Source organism: Rattus norvegicus, chromosome 8 (genome assembly GCF_021556685.1).
Source record: "Rattus norvegicus strain SHRSP/BbbUtx chromosome 8, alternate assembly SHRSP_T2T, whole genome shotgun sequence".
NCBI lineage: Eukaryota > Metazoa > Chordata > Mammalia > Rodentia > Muridae > Rattus > Rattus norvegicus.
Window position 1 is genome coordinate 57,407,752 of NC_141541.1, and position 21,639 is coordinate 57,429,390.

The following is a 21,639-nucleotide window of genomic DNA, read 5'->3' on the forward strand; positions in this document are numbered from 1 at the left end:
AGAGTCCTGCCATCCAGAAGCCCTTTCAGCTGCCTGGAATCTTGCCAAACATGCCTGAGCCATATCTGATGTGCAACAGCTGAGTTTCCAGGAGTTGGGGGTGGGACTTCCCTGCTGCATGAGCGCCATGGCTACCCTAGCACTCAGTGCTTGGTCTTTTCTTCATATCAGGAATGACCCAGTATAGATTTATCAGTGGCCCCTTCATGGGGAAAAAATAAAATAGGTCTGGTTTCTAGTACAGAAACAATTGCAACTAGGACATGCAGATCCTTCAATTAGTTTTTGGAATTGCCTTAATTTTTTTTGTAATTAAAAAATATCAATGATACTTGGTCTCAGGGACATAAATGCTACTCTGAAAACAATGGTGACCCCCCTTTTATTTTTCTTTAAAGGAAATGAAAATTATTGGCTATTAAACTTTTTTTATTAACTTGAGTATTTCTTATTTACATTTCGAATGTTATTCCCTTTCCCGGGTTCCGGGCCAACAGCCCCCCAACCCCCCTCCCCTTCTATATCGGTGTTCCCTTCCCCGTCCTCCTCCCATTACCGCCCTCCCCCCAACAATCACGTTCACTGGGGGTTCAGTCTTAGCAGGACCCAGGGCTTCCCCTTCCACTGGTGCTCTTACTAGTCTATTCATTGCTACCTATGAGGTTAGAGTCCAGGGTCAGTCCATGTATAGTTTTTGGGTAGTGGCTTAGTCCCTGGAAGCTCTGGTTGGTTGGCATTGTTGTTCATATGGGGTCTCGAGCCCCTTCAAGCTCTTCCAGTCCTTTCTCTGATTCCTTCAACGGGGGTCCTATTCTCAGTTCAGTGGTTTGCTGCTGGCATTCGCCTATGTATTTGCCATATTCTGGCCGTGTCTCTCAGGAGAGATCTACATCCGGTTCCTGTCAGCCTGCACTTCTATGCTTCATCCATCTTGTCTAATTGGGTGGCTGTATATGTATGGGCCACATGTGGGGCAGGCTCTGAATGGGTGTTCCTTCTGCCTCTGTTTTAATCTTTGACTCCCTATTCCCTGCCAAGGGTATTCTTGTTCCCCTTTTAAAGAAGGAGTGAAGCATTCGCATTTTGATCATCCGTCTTGAGTCTTCTGTGCATCTAGGGTAATTCAAGCATTTGGGCTAATAGCCATTTATCAATGAGTGCATAAATGTTGACCCCTTTAGCTGGACTCCCTGCTCCTACTATGATTCTTCAAGGACACCACATTATTATACTTGACTTTTTTTTAGATTCCTTTACATCCTGATGTAGAGACTTGGGATAGCCTGAGTGGTCAAGACCCTTGACCCTCAGGAAAATGGAAACAAACTTAGAGGCAGAAATGGCTCTTCGAACAATAGACTCTGCTGTTTATTTAAATTTGGATGGCAGTTTATTGGATGGACTGAGGAAGAATTAGTCTTCCAGTCATGGTGGAACTTTGGAGTCCCAGTTTGTACATTCTCAGTGGGTATCCTGAAGCTCCGAGGATCGGCATACTGTCCTCATGTAAAAACTAGCACATGAGGGATGGACATGCATGGGGAATGGGAACTGGCCTCCCTTGAGGGAAAAGGAATGCTGCAGATGGGTTACGAGCATGGCAAGGGTGCAATGGAAAGATGGTGACATTTGGGATGAGGTCCTTCAGGGTGGAGTCAGTAACTAGAAAGTTGGGTAGGCGGGATATGGAGACAGAAATGGGAGGAAGAGTTAGTAGGCTCCTTCAGCAGAGTTTCCTTGCTTTGAAAATAAAAAGGAAATGCAATCCTACAGAAACACGTCACATACTGAACAGTTGGTTCCTTCGTCTCAAGAGAACACAGGCAAAGAGCCTATCTAGGAGGGAAGCCACACACAGCCATGGCCGTTGCTGGTAGGAGGCTGCTCCAGAGACTTGGTGCGGTGAGTTGTCGGTTACTGAGACTCTGTTGCTTTCCCTGCTGAAGGCTGGTCAGATTAGGAATCTGCCCAATGATATGATGATATGCTTGCGGCATTAGCTGAGTGAGCGCATTAGCAAAAGAAGGAATTTTATCTTTGTGTGTGTGTGTGTGTGTGTGTGTGTGTGTGTGTCCATTTCTTCTTTTATTTACTTTCTTATTTGAGCAGCAATTTCATTTCCATATGAATTTATATATATATACACACACATATATATATAAAGAATTTATTATATATACATATATACTATTATTGAAGAAATTTTATCCTTTACTGTGGAAGTGGAGATTTTCCCACTTTGGGCCTTTCATGCACTGAGAGTCCAAATACCACCCAGATTCCACTTTTTTTTTTAAAAAAAATTGTATTTGTACAATATAACGAAAATTAAAAATAACAGGGTGAGCAAGCGTGAGATGGATTTTAAAAGGAAAATAGGGATAATTGGAAACCAAAAACGTATTTTAGAATATTTCTTATGGATAATGCAATGAGGAAGGGATGCGAATCTAATAGCATGTTTCTCAAGTTCCCTTGGAGGCAGGAAGGGCTTAGACCAAAGGAGCAATTGGTAGGAGTTAGATTATTTTGAAGTTTTCTCCTGAAATTGTTTTGGGTACAGCCAGAGAACCAGACCATCTATAAAGAATCTATAAGAAGCAGAGCTCCCAAGAGAGTTCTTGCCTGAAACTATTCTGCTTAGGTATTGGTCGTATTTGTGTTTCAATTACAGTATTAGCTAGATGTGCGATTTCATGCTTGCATTTGAAAACCCAATTGTTTTCCTGAAGTGGAAACTTAAGGGTCCGTTGGAGAGTCAATTGTGTTGGATGGCGTTTTGCTGGGGCAAACACATGAAGGAGTGTTTTCCTGAAGTGGACACAGGTGAAAGACTAAGGCAGACTCGTGAAGGAACGTTTCACTGAAGCAGACACAGGAGAGAGGATGTTCTGCTAAAGCAAACATGTGAAAGAACACGTGATGAAGGATTCTTTGCTAACGACATGCATGCGTTCGTCTGCCTTACGTTGCATAGTTGAGCTGCATTTGTTGGGTCTTCATGGACCCAGACTGATTGGATGCACATGCTGAGGCAAGACCCATGCTAAGGCAAGACACATGGAGGACACGTGATGTTCAGAGGGTATAAATAGGACTCCATGGAGTGACAGAGACAGAGCTTGGCTTGCTGGTACAGCTAGCTGTGCAACGCTTGTGGGTCTCACCTCTGCGCTGATCTTCGATTCCCTGAGACAGGCACAGCTGAGAACTTCTCCTGATGTTCCTGTTGGTCCCCCCTGCTGACTTGAGCCAAGGCTGAGGCCTGGCTGCCTCTGCTAGGTTGTTTCACTGCTGTTGCTAACCCAACTCTACCAAACTAGATGCTGGTGTATCCGTGAAGTGTTTGTGAGTGAACTGAGCTGCTGCTGCCTGCTAAACTGTGAACCGAACTGGTGATTTCCAGACGATACAGAAGGAGATGTTCCAAACATGTCCACTTCCCCTGTATCCTTCCTTTTCCACTACCTCTGGCGGGTGGTGGGCTACAAGGGAGTTAAAGTGTTTAAGAATCATCATTAAAAGTAGGATTTGAAAAAAAATCAAAGTTACACTTTCCCCCTCAGAATTTTCTGTGAGCATTTCTCATGTAGCTCTGAGTATCCTGCCTAGTAGGAGAGTCTCCTTGCATTAAAATTGCCCTTAATGACTATTGTTCATTAAGTAGGTTTTGTTTGTTTTTAGTTCTGTGCTGGTACTTGGTCTGACATAAATGGTCAGACTGTCAGGGGAGGAAGTTATAGGAGGCTCATGAAAGTCTATCACTTATTGCAAGACACATTTTACACAAAATTCCAAGCTCCTAGTGACTAATTAGTAGTGGATGGTTCTCACATCTGCTTGACACTTAGAACTAGTGTGTCTATGTCTGAGGCCTTCTCTGCTGTCATGTGTGCAGAGACCTGAGCTTGGAATGTACTATGTGCACGCACAGTGTTTCTCCTTAACCAGTCAGCTGTAGATCATGGTCCCAGGCATGGCATGGGGCCCTGGAAGCTCCAGGAAAATACTGTTGTGTCACCTGTGGAACTTGACTGTGTCAAGTAGCTCTTTATGCATTTTCTTCCTAGGACTCCCATTCCAGCTACAAACTGATAATGGCCCTGATTATATTAGCACAGGAACTTAAAGGGCTTTTGCAGTTATGGAAATATTAATCATGTTACAGAAATCCCTTATAATCCACAAGGTTAAGCTAGTGTGGAATGATACCATCAAATACTTAAATGGCAAACTTTAAAAATAAGAATGGAGTACAGACACCCACCTAGATCCCCATATACTAAGCTATATTTAGCTATGTTAACTTTTGTTCTTTATTTTTCCCTTTAAAGGATAATGCTTTTTCTGTTACCCCAAAGCATTGTGCCCTAAAGGAGACACAACCTCAAGTCCATGTTCAATGCAAAGTTCTAAACAACAATCAGTGAAAAGGGCCCAATGTTCTTCTAACATTGTGGTGAGGTTTTTCTTGTATCTTTCCAGAAAATGAATCAAGTCCCAGACAGCTTCCACTCTGCTGTGTCCAACCAGGAGAATACCCTAGAGTCCACTGAACAGACGAAACTTCTAAAGACAGACAGCAAACCCATCAGGAGGAGACGTTCCAAGAGGGAGAATAAGCCAGTGACGTAGGGAGAAAACAAGGACACAACACTACTGACCCAAAAAATGATGCTGCTTTGTTTACTGACCATGCTGCATGTTTATTCTCAGCTCATCAATGCAGAATCCAAATGCCTTTTGTCAGGAGTGATAAAAGGTACGAGTGTAATCGGAGATAGCATGATGTTGTTTTCCGTGCTAAGGATTGTTTTGAATCCTTTGGGACCAGTTGTCTGGACAAACGATGGTTTGCAGCATGTAGTCCAGTGGATGGGGGATATTTTGGTTTGACTAATCTAATTGATAAATTCAAACATAATAAATTTTAGCAAAATTAAGTATGCTATAGAAAGCCCTGGTAGGGGGCTGGAGAGATGGCTCAGTGGTTAAGAGCACTGACTGCTCTTGCAGAGGTCCTGAGTTCAAATCCCAGCAACCACATGGTGGCTCAGAACCATCTGTAATGAGACCTGATGCCCTCTTCTGGTGTGTCTGAAGACAGCTACAGAGTACACAGTATATATAAATATAAGAAATAAATCTTTAAAAATAAATTTAAAAAAAAGAAAGCCCTGGTAGGGAAAATTATAGTTGTATCAAGACAAAAAAGGAAGAGTTGATATATTGCTTACTTGAGCTGTAATCTTGAGTGTAGAGTAGTGTTACCTGTTGCCAGTGGTTTAGAAAATAACTCCTGGTTTCATTTGGAACAGTCCACAAGAATAATCTCTTTTGTAGCAGAGGAGAACTGTCTATTAGTCTCTTAAAAAGAAATTTATATGACATAGGAGTCACTCATATTCATTATGTACAAATAAAAAGGGACAAAGAATAGTATCTTGCAACTGTATTCATAGGGCTTACCTAATATTCCTGTCAATTTTTTTTAAAAAAATCACATTATGCTTTAAATGTACTTATAATCCAGTCATACCCTTTCCCTTTCCTCTGATAAAAAACTGCCTTAGGGATGGATCTCTCTGTCTCTCTGTCTCTGTCTGTCTCTGTTTGTCCCTGTCTGTCTCTGTCTCTGTCTGTGTGTGTGTGCGCACACATGCGTGCATGAAAATGCTACTTATACTATACTTCCTGTGGATTATAAAGGTTTATGTGGGATAGGCCGTAGCAAAACCATTTTGTTCAGTAAATCTTTGCAATCAATAAATAGAATTAAGAGAGCTTTCTCCGAATATTGTGATGATTCTTTGATCTATTGTTCCCTGTTATGTCCGTAGACATAACTGCTTTTTAAAAAAACATAACTGGTCCCAGGAATGATTACTGGAATATAAAAAGAGGTTTCAAAATGACCCTTAGGTTTAGTAAAACTACTATTAAGCAAAAGTACTAGCAGAAATTAGTCAAGAGACAGACAAAGTTTGAACTACAGTCTTAAAAAAACGGAGCTACTGTGGAGTGTTGCTCAAGCATAATCTTGGTTGTCAACAACTCAGTGGTATGTGTTACTTTAAGGTGTTAGATTTTCTCATACTATCGAAGGCCAGATTAATTATATGTATAAAGAGACAAATAAGATCTCTCAAATGACCTTTGAATGCCCATCATGATTAAGATGACTTTCCCTTTCCTTGGTTCTGTTAGCTGTTTTTATAATTCTCATATGCCTGCCCACATTAGACTTGCCATGCTGTTAACGCATTCAACCTCAGCCTCTATCACAGCTATACTTTCCCCTTTAAGAGATAAAAGGGGGAGGTCTTGGAGGGACTAAAGCCTTATATATCCAGACAAACATTAAGGGAACCAGAAAAGTTCAATGGTTGTCTCTTTACAGGAAGAGGTGTATAACCTGTTTTCTTCCCAGAAGGCTGGGAGCAGATGTGATTAATAGCCTGGTGACATTTGTGCTATCAGTGTGGCCATAACTACTCTGGACCCTCCTCTAGACCTTTGTCATGAGCTTGCTACTGTCAGTGAATCTCTAGAACACGTCTTTATGGAAGACATCACATGTACTTTACGAAGAGTTTGGTCGTAGTCAGATCTTGAGCTTTGCTCTTGCACACAGGCTCGAGTTAATTATCACCAGGAAACTTTTCAAGGAATTGTGCTGTGCTTAAATGCATCTGAAATAAATTCAGGGTCAGACTAGAAGTTTGAACCAAGATCAGCTACTTAGTCATGTTGAACAGAACCACCAGGAATCATTATTCTGTTGGTCATGTTGATCGCAGAGACTCCTGCATGGCTTAGTCAGTAAAGTGTTTGCTAAGCATGAGGACCTGAGCTATATGTCCAAACCCATATACAACAGTTGGGTTCAATGATATGGACTGCTAATACCAGAGCTGAGGAGCAGAGACAAGGCAGATTTCTGGAACTTGCTGACCAGATAAACCCTGTCTCAATAAATAAATAAATAAATAAATAAAGAAAGAAAGAAAGAAAGAAAGAAAGTAAAAGGCTACTGAGAATGATACCAGAAGTTGTCCTCTGACTTCCATATGAATATATACACATGCCCATGAAATCTTACACACACACACACACACACACACACACACACACACACACACACGATATGTCTTTGTTATTTTTCACTGCTCTGAGGAGACACCATGACCAAGGCAGCTTAGTGAACAAAGAGTTTATTTGGGACTTTCAGTTTCGGAGGTTTAGTCCATGACTATCATGGTGGTGGTGGTGGGGCACTGCAGCGGGTGTGCATGCATGGCACTGAAGCAGTAGCCCAGTGCTTACTCTGATCCTCAAACTGGAGTCAGAGGTGGAGCATAGGACTTTTGAAACATCAAAACCCACCTCCAACCCCAGCAAATACATCTTCTCCAAAGAGGCCACACCTCCTAATCCTTCCCAAACAGTTCCACTAACTGGGAAACAAGTATTAAAACAGATGAGCAGGTGGGAGCCATTCTCATTCAAACTACCCGCAGCATCAAAAAAGATAACATCCTATAAATTCACCGCTACATGACTACACATTACTATGTAAGTGTCCAGGCCCCTAACTTGAAGTACATAATACTCTTGTGAAGACAGCACAACCAGCTACCTCTTGAACTACTTTATTTTATTTTAGAAAGGCCTGAGCCTTTCTAAAGCTCTCCATTCACTTCTGCCTCAATCTCTTTCAAGCCCCAGTCCACCATCTGAATGAATTAGCTTCTTTAGGCATCTTCTATAACTGAGACCACACAATATCTGTCCTTTTGTGAATGACTTCCTTTATTCAGCATAATGTCTTCATAATTCATTCACATGGTGCATTCATGAGAAATTACCCCTTTTAAAGCCTACATAATATTCCATGTGTGGACATGTATTTTATTTATCCATGTTGATATTGTCTCTACCTTTGGCTACTGTTAATGTTACTCAAGACATGGCTTAACTTGTAGAGTGCTCATGTCCAGTATGCATGAAGCCCTGGGTTCAAATTGCAATCCTACATAAAATGGGTATGGAAACAGACATTTTATAACACCAGATCATCAGGGGTAGAGGCAAGAGGATTAGCAGTTCAAAGTCTTCATCTACATGACACCTTCAGGTATTTGACTCCCCACCCCCTGAAAAGCAAAAAAAAAAAAAAAATACCATTTCTGTGTGAGCACGGATGCATAAATAAGTCTTCTACTGTGACAACTGCTTTCCACAAGGGAAGCAAATAGACTCCATGGGTTGCTTCACTCCAGTTTAACTGTGTATAAAGGGGAAGAGTTGTATAGTTGGAATTTTTAAAGTGGGTCACACCTGTACTTTTATTGTTTATCATTAGAAGGATGCAAGAAACATCTAGAAATGTCCATTTCCCACTGAAGTGCAAAGCCCCATTAGAATCCGCTATTAAGGAAATTGGTCTGTTCTGGTGACTTTCACACACAGCTGTTGAAGCTCTCTGGTAACTGCTCTCCTGTGTCGGTGAAAAAACAGTGCCCTGAACCTCTGTCCTTCTGGAGGAGCTTTCTTTCCTCTCAGGGTGAGTAGTCTAGCCCACCATCACTACGTTTCCACACAGAGGGCTATGGCTCTCTCAGCAACTTTAGTAACTAGGAACACCGTGCCTCTCTAAGGGTTTCTGTACCATGACAGACACAATCGAGTACAGAAGGCCAAGTGCGTTGTTTTGCTGCATGCCCCTGACCCAAGAAGCAGACCCACACCAAATGCAGAATTTGCCAGAACCTTGATCTTGGACTTCACGGAAAATTCAGTCAAGAAAGTGATTCCAACGCAGATAAAAGAGCATTAGCCTAGATTCATCAGGATGCACAGAAGCAAAGTCAGTGCCAGGATTACAGCTCAGGCCTTTAATCGCAGCAGTGGGGAGGCAGAGACCGGTGGACCACCGACCAGCCAGCCTAGTCCAATTGATGAGCTTCCCTACAATGAAAGACTATCTTGAAAAATAAGGGAAAGATTGAGGAGGGAGACTTCTGATGTTGACCTTTGGCATTCATAGGCACACATATTCACAGGCCCACACAAATATGTGCATATACCCCTCCCTACACACACACCAAAGGTAGAAGTGAATTAAAGATTTAAGAGACATATAGGGTAGAACATCTCAACTCCCAAGCTCTGTAACAGACAATTAAGGAGTTAAAAAAAACTACTGTATCTCTTTTTCCAGAAAGCATGAGGTTAAAGTGTCTCTTGCTCCCACCTGACATACTTGGATTGGGTCCAGTTCCCTCTGGTGGTAGGGGAGGCACTGAATGACCTCCAGGGGGCTCTGGCAGCCAGGAAGCTGGGAGTCTGGTACAGCCTTTGCTTAACCACAGATGTTCCCTGCCATCCGTCACCCAGAGCATCTGCTTTCTGCACTGCTTGTTTAAAAAAGCAAGGCGTTTGCTAATTGAAAACTAAAAGATCCATCCGTCTCACTCACAGCCAGCATGAAATCACTCGGCCATGCATGATGTGCGTAAAAAACGCAGTGCCGAGGTGTAGTGTCCATTGAGGTCACCCGGCTCCTTGCTTCTTGTCTCCTCAACCAAGCAAAGCTAACCTCACCATTTAAGAGCTTATTAATATATAGTTCCCTCATCGAGAATTCACCTATTATCCTCGGTGCATCTCAGAGAAATAAGCATTGCTTGGACCAATGTGGACCGGATGTTAACACCTAGAGCCAGAGAGATTAAAAAATTTAATCAACATCTACAACTGGCAAGGGATAGACATAGGACACACGACTGGGTGGAAAACGTATAGAGGTGATGGGTTGAGAAGAACAAAATCCCTGTTTAAGTAGGTTATTTCTTGGGAAGAACATGTCCAGGGCACATAGGAAAATAGTGGGGATTCAACCATGTCTGTAATGTGTGAGTGCCTTAAAAGCAAATGTGAAAAATTCTAATGTTTCTGGTAGTTCTAACACTTCCCTACCATGCCTATAGAGAGCCATGAATAGACCATACCCCAAGAATAATGAATAGGGGAAGGGGAGGCTAGTTCCCCTTTTCTTAAATGCCTCCATAACTGGCCACATCTAAGAAAAATGTGCTGTGTATAGGGACTGTTCCACTGCTGGTTCCCCGTGAGGTTTGGAGGGGCATGCCTCTTTGGGTCCCAGATTCCACCTTTGAAATCAAACAGGGGTTAGTTGAATATTAGTGTCTGTCTTTCCAACCTTAATTTTCCAGGATTGTGTGGATCAATGGAAGGAGTTTCTTCTTTGTGGCTAAGTGGCATGACTGCCGGCTATATGCAGACTGTCCTCTGTGCTCCTGCCCTTGGAATTCTGTGGTGCCTTCTCCTTGGGGACTTGAATTGGCCAATGGCCAGCTCCTGTGAGGTCTCCGGAGCTGTCGGTACTCCACAGCACCTATTTAAGCTACAAGTATTTGGAAGACTCTACTCTGGATTGACCCCATGCATTCTGAATCTCATGTAGAAGCTGGCCAAGGCAGGACAGAGGGACAGAAAGCACCAGCTGGATTTGAGAAGAAGAGGATGGAAAGGGTTGTAGGTTCCCTGGGTGGGAGATGACCCTGGACAGGGCTGAAGAAGATCACATTTCTCTTCCTCCTGCTCCTCAGTGCAGACGGAAGGGTGAGCTAGAATTTTCACGGCCTTCTTTATCATTCCCATCTTAGATCTGCTCTGCCCAAGTCTTCCTCTCAGAAAGCACAACAGCAGAACGAACTGCTGTGATTTTCAGACCTGAGGTCTGTACACCGACTCTGGATATCCTTCCGGAATCTATTTCTCCTTTAAAGACTTGATGTACCACATGTAGTGCTTCAGCTAGCCCTTGGCCCTGACTCCTCAAAGGAGGGGATCGACCCGCTGGTGTTGTGATTGCTAGACCAGAGTAGGTTTGGATGGGCAGAGTGTTACTTAAAAAGTATAGGATGACACCGGCGAGCAGTCCGGAGCACAGGCTATCCCCACTCAAAGCCAGAGATGGATTCTCGGTCTCAGCTCTCAAGGTTCCTTCCCCAGGCCCCACAGTGCAGAGATAGTTCTGGGGCCCTGGGTGGGTGGGGCCTCTGTACAAGGGGCGGGGTTCCCGGGCGCCTCGTGGCCAGGGTGACCCCGCCCCCTCCTCCTGCGCAGCGCTCTGATTCCGCGGAGCTGTCCAGCCTCAGTGCCGGAGCTGGTCGCCTCTTGTGCGCAGCGCCTCCTGCCCGCCTTCCCGCCTGGTCCCCGCGCTGCGCTCCCGTCCTCCCGCCCCGCCTCGTCCTGCCCCGCCGCGGCCGGTCTACTGCTCCCCGCGGGCCCGAGCCGGCCGAGCGGCTGCCCGCCGGGGATCTGAACGGCGCGGCGGGGCCGGAAGCCGAGGGACCCGCGGAGGGGACCGGCGGCCCCGGACGGCTGCCGGAGGGGCGGCCGTGCGTGGATGCGGCGGGAGCTGGAAGCCTCGAGCAGCCGGCGCCTTCTCTGGCCCCGGGCGCCATATGGCTTGAAGGTAAGAACCGGCGGGGTGGAACGACAGTCTGTGGCTTCTGCACGGGTCGAAGCGTCCAGAGCTGACCGGCCAGGAACAGAAGTTTGTCCAGCCACTCTAGCGCCGCCTGTCCCGGAGCACCCTCTACACTGAGTCTCCGACGGGCAGATTGCGCCTCGGGCGTCGGGAACATGAAGGATGTCATCCCCAGTCCTTCTAACTTAGCGTCTTTTGCTCTGTCCTGTCTGGGTGGAAGTCCTTATCCTGGGTAACAGTGGGGTGTAGCTGTGGCTTCGGAGGGTGATTGATCCTCGAGGAATTTGGTAAGGCACTGTCCTCCTGGTATTCAAGACTAGGACCCCGGGCGAGCACTAGAGTTTCCCACCACCCAAAAGGAAGAAGGGTTGTTTTTGACCTTTCTGTTACTGGTGCAGTCTGAGATTTTGGAAAGGGCTAAAGCCTAGCTGATGGTGAAACTGCTTCCGGGAGCGGTCTCCCACCCTAGGTTTCTGCTGTCCTTGGTGCTGATTTCCCGTTCTCTGCCGCTGCTCTGTCACCCAGTCCCGAAGAAAGCCGGGTATTTCAGACCCATTTTCCTCTGGGAGTGTAGGTGGCAGTTGGGGCGAGACAGGCTGTGCTAGAGGGTGACTGTCCATCTCTGGGATGGATCAAGAGCCCACTAAGTCTATATGAGGAGAAGCTTCTCTAAGCGTCAAACAGAGCACTTCCCTTTTTTCTTTTTTGCGGCGGACAGCCTATGAGGTTCCTCTTGAGGAGCAGAGGTAAGAGAGCCCGTTGCCATCTACACAACAGGCTTCGCCATGGACACAAGGAACAGCACTGCAGCTCTCTGGGGATAGGCCCTTGTTCTCAGCCAGAGGGAAGCTGCTTCAGCGAGTCATCTTTTCCTCACTGGGGCTACATTCTTTTCTGGGGCTCCTGAGTTTGGATGAGGTGCAATCCAGCGTGTGGACTCCCTCTCTAGGTCCTTCTGCACACTCAACAATTTACGAATTCCGACTAGGCTGCAAACCTTTTAGGACAATCCTTGCTTCTCTCCTTGGGAACTAGATGTTCAGCGTTGCCCCTGAACCCCGCTTCAGATGCAAATACTGTGCTTATGGCTGATCCACTCCGCCGCATTAGGGCCACTTGAGAAAGCAGTTTTTCATCTTTCCTATGTGCCGTTGTTTGCTGAGGGTGGGCAGAAAGCAGCCTACATGAGTGCAACTGATTTCAAGAGAATTGGGAGGCTGATTTACTGGGTCTCAAGCCCCTGTCTTGGACTTTGTGTTTTCATGTTTGCAAATGCACTACAAATCTGTTTTCTTGGAACTTCGATAACATCTCTGAAGTCAAATGTGGAGCAGGGAAGAGTTTTGGGAGCATTGGACCCAGAGATAAGTGGAGACTTCCCGGCTGGGGTCCTTGCTTGTTTGCGCAACTGGGTATCAATTCCAGGGTCTTGTATACACTATGGAGTGCTCTACTATTGAGCTACAAACCCAGCATTTCTCAGTTTTCGTCTCCTAAAGAGTGTTCTGAGTTCCATCAACCTTACTTGCCTGGAAAATGAAGATTCTCATCTGATGTAGAGGTCCTAGGTAGTATTTCCCTAAGCGACTGCAAAGAAGCCTCTGCATCTGAGTCACCTGGGAAGCTGGTTAAAAATTCATGTTTCTGCCTCTTTTGCAATAAATGCTGATTTAGAATCTAGAGCTGAGGCCCATGATGTTATGTTTAACTGAGTGATTCATATATATATATATATATATGTATATGTATATGTATATATATATATATGCATGCTTTGGGGAAAATATCTATCATGAAAACTAGGACTTCTAAGAGAATCTGTGTACATTTTTTAATGGACATAAATTAAAGTGTGTCATTCATCACATTGTATCCTAAAGCTACTCAAGTTAAATTCTTCAACTATGGGGCTGGGAATAGAAGAACCATCCACCTGATTCAGTCCCTTTCCTGGGTGCAAAAGTGCAACCCGATTTCCAATCTTCCACAATTCTCCAGGCTTTTTGTTTGTTTTTTGTTTTTGTTTTCCTAAGCCTCACCAATATGGATGAAGATAGTCTTGTGTGAATTCTGTCGTTTTCTGGAGGCCAGCCTAGTGTGTGTCTCTCTCCCATCCTCTCTTGTGAGTGATGGACCTTTCTGCGATCACCAACTGCTCTCGAAATGCCAAGACAAGATTAGTTCAGCCTAGTAGCACATCTTCCTTCCCAAGGCTGGTAGCCACTCATTCCTTCTTGGCAGTGTCTCCTTAAATCTACTGCTTTGATTCTTTCTTCCATAAACTGGAAAGTTTGTGGGGATGAATCAGCCATCAACTGTCTACCTTCCGAGTCTATCTATTTCTGTTTATAACTTGCAAATCTAATCTCCAGAATAATTTAGAAGAACCTCAACGTGAGAGAAACTCAGCTTCCCCTCTAATACTAAGGGAAATGGAGGGGAGCTCAGAGTCACAGAAAAAAGATTGCTTTAGATATTCCTGAGATCAATCTGCTGAGGCCAAATGGGTCTGGTGTCATGTTCTCTGAGAAACAAGGGCAAGGGGAAAGATACATGGACTCTCATGGAAAGAGAGAGAGCTGTCTCCAGCTCCCCTGCTAATGAAAACTTCACTATGATATTAAGAAGTGTGGCTGTGAATGTCATACAGTGACTGTGTGTGTGTGTGTGTGTGTGTGTGCAAACATGCATACATCCATGAGCACATGGGGTGAGTGTGACATATGATGAGACATTCTTGAGCCAACCCTACCTCTTCAAGAGATTCATATTTTTCACCTACAAAACCCGAGCAGGAAGGGCTTTTGCACCTTCACAGGTTATGTCTGATCCAAGCTGAGATTTCGTGAAGGCAATGTTTGCAGAGCCTCCCAGAATTGTGTTGTGTATCAACTGTTACCTAAGGTTGGAAGTCTTGGAGAAAACGTAGAATATGGCCCAGTCATCTACATTTCTCTCAGAGGCTGTCAACAGGACTTTAGAGCCTAAGATTATTTGGATTCCTTGGAGGTCATGCTGGATGACCTTGTTTCCAAACAAGGCAACTGTCTCCCAATACTGAGCTTCCTCCTGTTATCCCCAAAAGAGTAGTGTCAAGTTATCAGTTCCTGGACTTTCTGATTTGACTTAGTGACCAAAGCACCTCAATCCTACTAGGTGCTCTGCTTAGCAAGACACTTCTGGTCACGTAGGGTATGCGTCAAACCCACAGATGCTAGAAAGGAAGCAGCTCGGCTCTGCTTCTCACCAGAAACCTTCCTCTGTGTGCCCATGTTTCTAGTCACTTAGCTGAACTCCAGCATCACATTCCCTTCTTTTTATCCATAAAGGCATCTTATGGCTCTGGAAGGGTGCTGTGGCTTGTCTTTGGGCCTGTGCACCCTTAATAATTTATGGAGAGACTGGGGATGTGAAAGCTGTTTATTTGCTGAGCCTGGGTGGTAGTCTGATGCTATCGCTGTACTTTTTAGAACCTCTAAGGGTGCTGGAGTCCAGTGCTAATAGGCTCTGCCTCTCATTTCCCCGCATCATTCATGTAATTGAAGGAAGGTTTTTTCTTATTTAAAAATATGATAGAATCTTATTACCTAAATGCATAGACTGGGAAAATAGCTTGGTTATAGTGTCAGCCTGTGATGATGAAGGAGAGATAAAACCAAGACTCAGACTCTCAGTTTTGCAGATGAGTCCAGAGAAAGGTGAGACACTTGCCTTTGGGACAACACACGCTGCCTCAATTTTGTCCCTTTTACCTCAATCTGACGAATGGGTTAAATTGACACCCTTGGCAGACAAGCTTCCCCCTGGAGAGAGTGTTTCATTCTTTTCCTGGGAGACACAGAGATGTTCTTCTTCGGAGGAGCCAAGGCTCCTGTTGGCTGCAGCATACAGGGAGGAGACAGAGATCAGTCACTGGGGCCTTGGGACTCCCTTGGATAGAAGAGGCCATATTGTTGCAATGCTCCAAACTCAGAGGCTGGGGGATTGATTGGAACATTTTGGAGATTACGGGGCAGTGTGTGTGTGTGTGTGTGTGTGTGGTGTGTGTGTGGTGTGAGTGTGTGTGTGAGTGTGTGTGTGTAGTGTGAGTGTGTGTGTGGTGTGTGTGTGTGAGTGTGTGTGTGTGTGTGTGTGTGTGTGTGTGTAAATGTAGGATCAGAGAAGTGCTTGCAGCGGCTCCCAGAATAGATTGATGTTAAGAGTACACTGAACCCATGCTTCATGCAACATGGGCAGTTTTGCCATAATCTTAGATCACCTGCAAGGACTTCCTCTTTTCCTAGGAGGTCAAGAGGCAAGTGTGCTGTCTGCCCACAGAAGAAGAGAAGGGGGGACCCCTGACTTCCCCAGAGCCCTAGAATGATGTCAGCTTGGTCCCGGAGAGAGGGTTTAGCCTCTAGTGGTTTCAAGCACTGCCTGTCAGCACAGAACTGCAGCTGTGGCCCCAGGGACTCTCCACTGTAGATGACTGGGAGAAAAATGAGTCCTGGGGCCCCATCTACTCATCGCCGAACTCCTTCAGAATGTGCCTGCCCCCCCCCTTGTTCTTGCCTCTGCCTTGTTGTTATTGTTTAGGTCTAAGTGGCCCAGCAGGGGAAAGGCATTAGAAATGAAATTATTTCTGTTGCCTGCTGTATAAATGCCTCAGTTCCTTCCTGTTACCCCAGGCAGCAACATCACGAGCTGTTCCCTGGGAACCCTTGGTCTGAGAAAGAACCTGGCTCGCAAGCTTCCTTAGCATGGCTGCTTATGACAGCTGGGCCCGCTCACCAGCCCCCTCCCTCACCATGGCTGGACTCATCATTATAGCCCCCAACATTTGGCACTCACTTGCTGTGTGTGGGACATTGTGCTCTTTGATCGGCATGACTTGCCCATTTCAGCTCACTGTCTTGTAACGGCTTTGGGAGTGGGTGCTCTTCTCACCCCAATTTGGCAGAGAAAGAGGCACTGCCTTAGAGAAGTAAGTCGCTCACACAAGCTAAGGTGCAGGGTGGAGATTCAAAGCCAGACTGTGTGATGGTTCTATACCAGGCCTTGCTGACTTATGTAAGTGGCATAAGTAATGAGAAAGGGAGAAGCCGGGAGGTGGGGGAGAGTCTTCTTTTATTTCTTTCATGTGTGGCAGGTGGGGAGAGAGAAAGAAAAATGTGTGTTCGTTCATGTGCTCTTTGCACACATGTGCAGAAGCTGGGGGAGGATGTGGGTGCCCTGCTTTAGCACTTTCTGCCTAATTCCTTCAAAACAGGGCCTCTCACGGAAACTTGGGTTTGCCCTTTTCTGATAGACTGGCTGGTTCCTCCACCCTCACTGCAAGGATTATAGGTGTGCATGGAGATGGCTGGGTTTTATGTGAGCGCTGGAGATATGAACTCAGGTCCTCAGGCTTGCCGAACAAGTGCCCCTAACTACTGAGCTATCTCTTCTGTCTGGATAAGTCTTCTTTAATAAGCAAAGCGCTTGTAAATTTTGCAGATGATGCTAAGAAAGTAGAGCTTACTCTCGGGCGTTCTTGAATTTGAGGACTACCTGGGAAGTTGCGCTTCACCCTGGATCTGAGCTCCTCTGTCGGCAGTGCACTAGGAATGTACCTCGGTGAGCGATGAAATCCTAGGTTCAGGAGGCAGGGGCAGAATGGAGGTCAGACCTGTCATACACTCCTTCCAACGTGGAGGGAGGACCAAGGGACATGGTGTGAATAGAGCTGGAGCTTGGTGATGGGCCTTCTTTCCTGTATCTGAGTGACTCCATTTGTCTAAGGAATGAAAAGCAAACTCCTGTTGACATTTGGGCCTGTTTGTTATTTTCTTTTAACAAACGCCTGGATTGATCAGTCACTTGTCTTCAGGACTCGGCTGCTGGACTACATAAACAGGAAAGGGTGAGCAGACCTGAGAGCCAACCGATAGAGGGGTAATTCCTGAGAGGTGCCTTTAAGAGCTAACCTATTGGTTTATTATTTTCTGGGGTGGGGTAGAGACAGGAGAGGCCTACGCATTGTTTATCAGAACATCTAACCCACACACAAGTTTCTTAAGGTACAAAAGAAGGGAGCCAATATGCCTCCTAATACATTTGGACTCCCTCAGGATTCAACAGCACAAGAGGCTCCATTAAATTGATAGAAAAAAATGATATTTACCTTGAAAGAAGTTAGGTTTCTGGCCTGTTGTTGAATCTCACCATCTATTTTGTGGATATTGTGTACCAACAGTTTGCTCCCTATTAAACCCCTTAAAGCAACTTCTGACAACAGGTAAGCCTGTGACCTCATAGGCTTGGAGTCTGGTTCTAACTCTGACATTTTCTTGCTGTGTGATCAGAGACAGACTGATTAATCTCTACCACCTTGGCGTTCTGTATGAGTGGTGATAATGTCAGTGTTAATGCTGGGGATAATGACCGAAGGGAACAGACCCAAGGCACTGGAAAGACCCCTGTTCAGCTCACCATAGGGGCTGTCACCAATAACCACCTTCACCCTAATTCAGAAGTTGATTTTACATCTCTGAAATGACGTTGCTAAACCTCCACAGGATTCAAATTTATGCTTCTTTCTTACACTCTACATTTATCCTTACCAAAATTATTTGGCCGGCACCTGTCAGAAACTCCTACTCATCCCAAGGAAGAGGGATTTGAATTGCTTTGTCACCCTTTGAATTAGGCACAGCTGAGTTCTCATATCCTCCCCCCCCACACACACATAAGCCAGGAGGAGGCATCAGTCTTCTTGGTGATGGCTTTACATGGCCCCATTTACCCCCACCCCATCCCATAATATCCGAAGTCCTTCACCTGCTGGTTGATCCTTCCTAATTGGCAGAGACCTGCAGTGTGATGTGCACTCTGAAAAGGGCCATTTAAAATTTAAGATAGGAGGTAAGGGCTCAGGAGATGCTTGGTGGTTGAGTATTTGCTGTTCAGGCAGGAGGATTGAGTTTGAATTCTGGCTCTCGTGTAAAAACCTGGGCATGGTCAGGTGCTTCTATAATCCCATCAGTGTAGGGGAGGGCAGAGCCATGAGAGTGGCTCAGGTTTACTGAACGCCAGCCTATGCTCAGTAACAAACTCTATGTCCAAGTAATAAGGCAGAGCATGGTAGAGCAGGACCCCCTAACGTCCTCCTCTGGTCTCTGCATCTGCACACATGGACATGCACAACACACACACACACACAGAGCAGATTAAAACAAAATGACCCCTCCCCCCAAAAACCCCAACCCATATACTTTCCATCTTCTGGGGATGTTAGTAGCAGAAACAAATGCCATTCATGTATTGATGCGAAGCACAATTCTTCATAAGAAAGGAGTGGAATTTAATAGCTTCTGCTGCTGATGCTTTCCAATCCAGAAAGTGACTTATCCTCCTAGGTCTTTCTATGAGTCTTTCCCTGGGAAGGACTCTTGTATGTGATTTGGCTACAGTCAGACAACATGTGCTTGCTTCTTAGTGATGGGAAGAGATTTTCGAAGGTTAGTTGCAGATTCTCTTCCCAGGTTAGCATCCTTGGCTGTTCCTGTTTTAGATTCTGAGCATCTTCAGCTCTTTCATTCATTTATAACAGGTCTAGGAAGAGAAGTACTGACAACCAGAAACTAGCATTCAAGGCAAGGATGCAGGGATCTCTGTGGTGGATCCATGCTCTGATGCACAGATTTTCTTTAGTGATGTACACAACCAAAGGACTGCTATGACTTGATAAAAGATAATACATCTGTGGTCCATATTCTCGAAGGAGCTGAGGGAAAACTGGTAATGTCCATAAACCAACACGGCCCTCCAATTATCCCTGCAGCTTCCTTAGTGACAATCCAGCGTAGCCAACCTCCAAGGCCTTTAAACTCCCCACCTCCCAACATCCATGTTCTTGTATGATCTGTTCCTACACTGAACAGGGACACACATGTGTGCCAATAGGGCAAGGCCTAAAGGACAGAATGTGATTTCTAAAGATAAATCTAAAAAAGATAACAGCTTCAACCCAGTTCTCTCTTGCATCACTTTTCTGGAAAGAGCTAGAAAATGCCATGGGGGTGTGCTTGGAACCCTCTGGAAAGATCTACACGGCAAAGAGCTGAAGTTTCAGCTACTGAATAAACTGTCTTAGAAGGCTCTCCAGATGAGCCTTCAAGTGACAAGAGACTTCAATTGACAATAGCCCATATCGTTGTCACTGGAACCTCTGAAAGACTTTAAGCCAGAACCTCTTACCTGAGCTGCTAACATTCCTAACCCACAGAATCTATAAGGCAACATAGTTATTGTTCTAAGCCGCTAAGCTCAGGGATAATTGATTATGCAACAACAGATAACAGAAACTTGGAGATTATCCTTTACGATTATGCCAACTTGTCTTCCGAAACTGCGTGGAGTCTAGTCACCGTCTGATGTATACAAATGGCTGACACTGCCTCTTTTAAGCCTCTCAATGGCCTCTCTGCTTGTGTTATCCTACAGACTGGAAGCTTGTGTTTTGCACACCATGGTCAGGAGTCCCTCCACCATCATCTTTTCAGACCTACTTCTCCTTCCCATGTTTTGCCTTCCCGCATCCCTATTCTCTGGGTATCTTCTGCCATGAGAGCTATGCGACATAAATTCTGTTTCTTATTCCCATCGAGCTATTATTCTTGAACATCTACTGTGTGCCAGGTATTCATTTTGGCTGCAAATTCATCTGTGAACACAACAAAAATCTCAGCCTTCCCGGGGTTTATGTAAAGAGCAAATTACTGAGTTTCGGAAGCTAACACATACCCAGGAACAGATTAGGATTATAGTGATTGGGAAGGCAGAGGTGTGGAACCAGAGATAACTTTGTTGTACTCAATACCATGTCCAGGATGGACGCTATGGAGAGAGAGACACTTGAGGGAGTTAAAGGATGTGGAAGTGAGCTGTTCAGACATCGAGGGGGAGACAGATATTCCAGACAGTGAAATCATGTAGTTTGTACTCACTTTCAAGCATTTAAAATAATTGTCTTATTCCCTGTAAAACAATGGTGGTGATACTCAGCATTTCGGAATCCTCTTTTAATTTTCAGAACCCATCAAGCAATAATAGGCTCCCTCATCTGTGAAACACTTTCATATTCACTGTCCTGACAGCTCCTTGCAGAAACCCACTGTGGCCGTTGTCACATCCTGCGGTTGCAGACAAGATCAGAGAGACAGAGCAACATTTGTTCAGAGTCACAGAGCTGGGACAGGAGTCACTGACCTATGACATCTCATACTTTTGTGTTTTCAGTGCTGGGGCTGAACCCAAACCCCGCCCCCAGGATGCTCAGCATGAGCTCTACCCAAAGCCACGCCCCCAACCCTCTCATAGCCCTGCCTTGTTTTTGGCATCTTGTTTTTCCAAAGCTGTGTGTGTGTGTGTGTGTGTGTGTGTGTGTGTGTGTGTGTGTGTGTGTGTGTGTTGTATACATGTGAATGCACATGTATGTGTTAGTGCTCGCACTCCTGTGCATGCTATGTGGAGGTCAGAGGCCAACATCTCCCGTCTTCCTCTTTCTCTTCAACTTATTATTTTGAGACAAGGTATCACATTGGACTTAGAACTCATAGCTTCTGTTATATTGGCGGCCAGCAAGCCCCAGGGAGTGGTGGAATGTGGGGTGGGATTCCACCTGTCTTACCCACCGACTCCAGCACTGGAGTTAAAGGTATGAACTGACTTTTATATGGGTGCTCAAAATCTGAACTCAGGTGCTCACACTTGCCCAGCAAGCACTTGACTGGGGAGCTGTCCCCCCCTTATACTGCCATCATAGTGCTAATATTTTGATTGTGAATTTCTCATTTTCCCCACTAGACTAGAGGGTTTTGAAGTGGAGAATCTGTCTCATACTTCCCTGAAAATGTATATCTGAAAGTGACACTAGGCACTCGGTTGTCATTTAAATTGTGGAACAGGTGAGGGATGGGCCAGTAAGTGATGTGTCACACTTCCTGACAGCGTCACACTCTCTACTCACTTGAAGTTCAACAGGAGTCTGGCCATATGTGTAGCGTTCCCCAGTGTTAGCGTACCAGCAGCGAGATGCTTCACACTTTCCCTTCATCCTTCATCAGTACTAGCTGCTGTGGCTATGTCAGGCTTGGGCT

General features: G+C 45.3%; 1 protein-coding gene across 2 annotated transcripts in view; it reads left to right on the forward strand.

Annotated features, from left to right (window-relative positions):
- The first annotated feature begins 11,194 nt into the window (after window positions 1-11,194).
- Drd2 (dopamine receptor D2) overlaps window positions 11,195-21,639 on the forward strand; it is a 63,856-nt gene continuing 53,411 nt past the window's right edge. For both annotated transcript variants that reach the window (NM_012547.3, NM_001409379.1), the window contains exon 1: window positions 11,195-11,506. The gene's annotated coding sequence lies outside the window, so the exon portion shown is untranslated. The remainder of the gene's footprint in view (window positions 11,507-21,639) is intronic.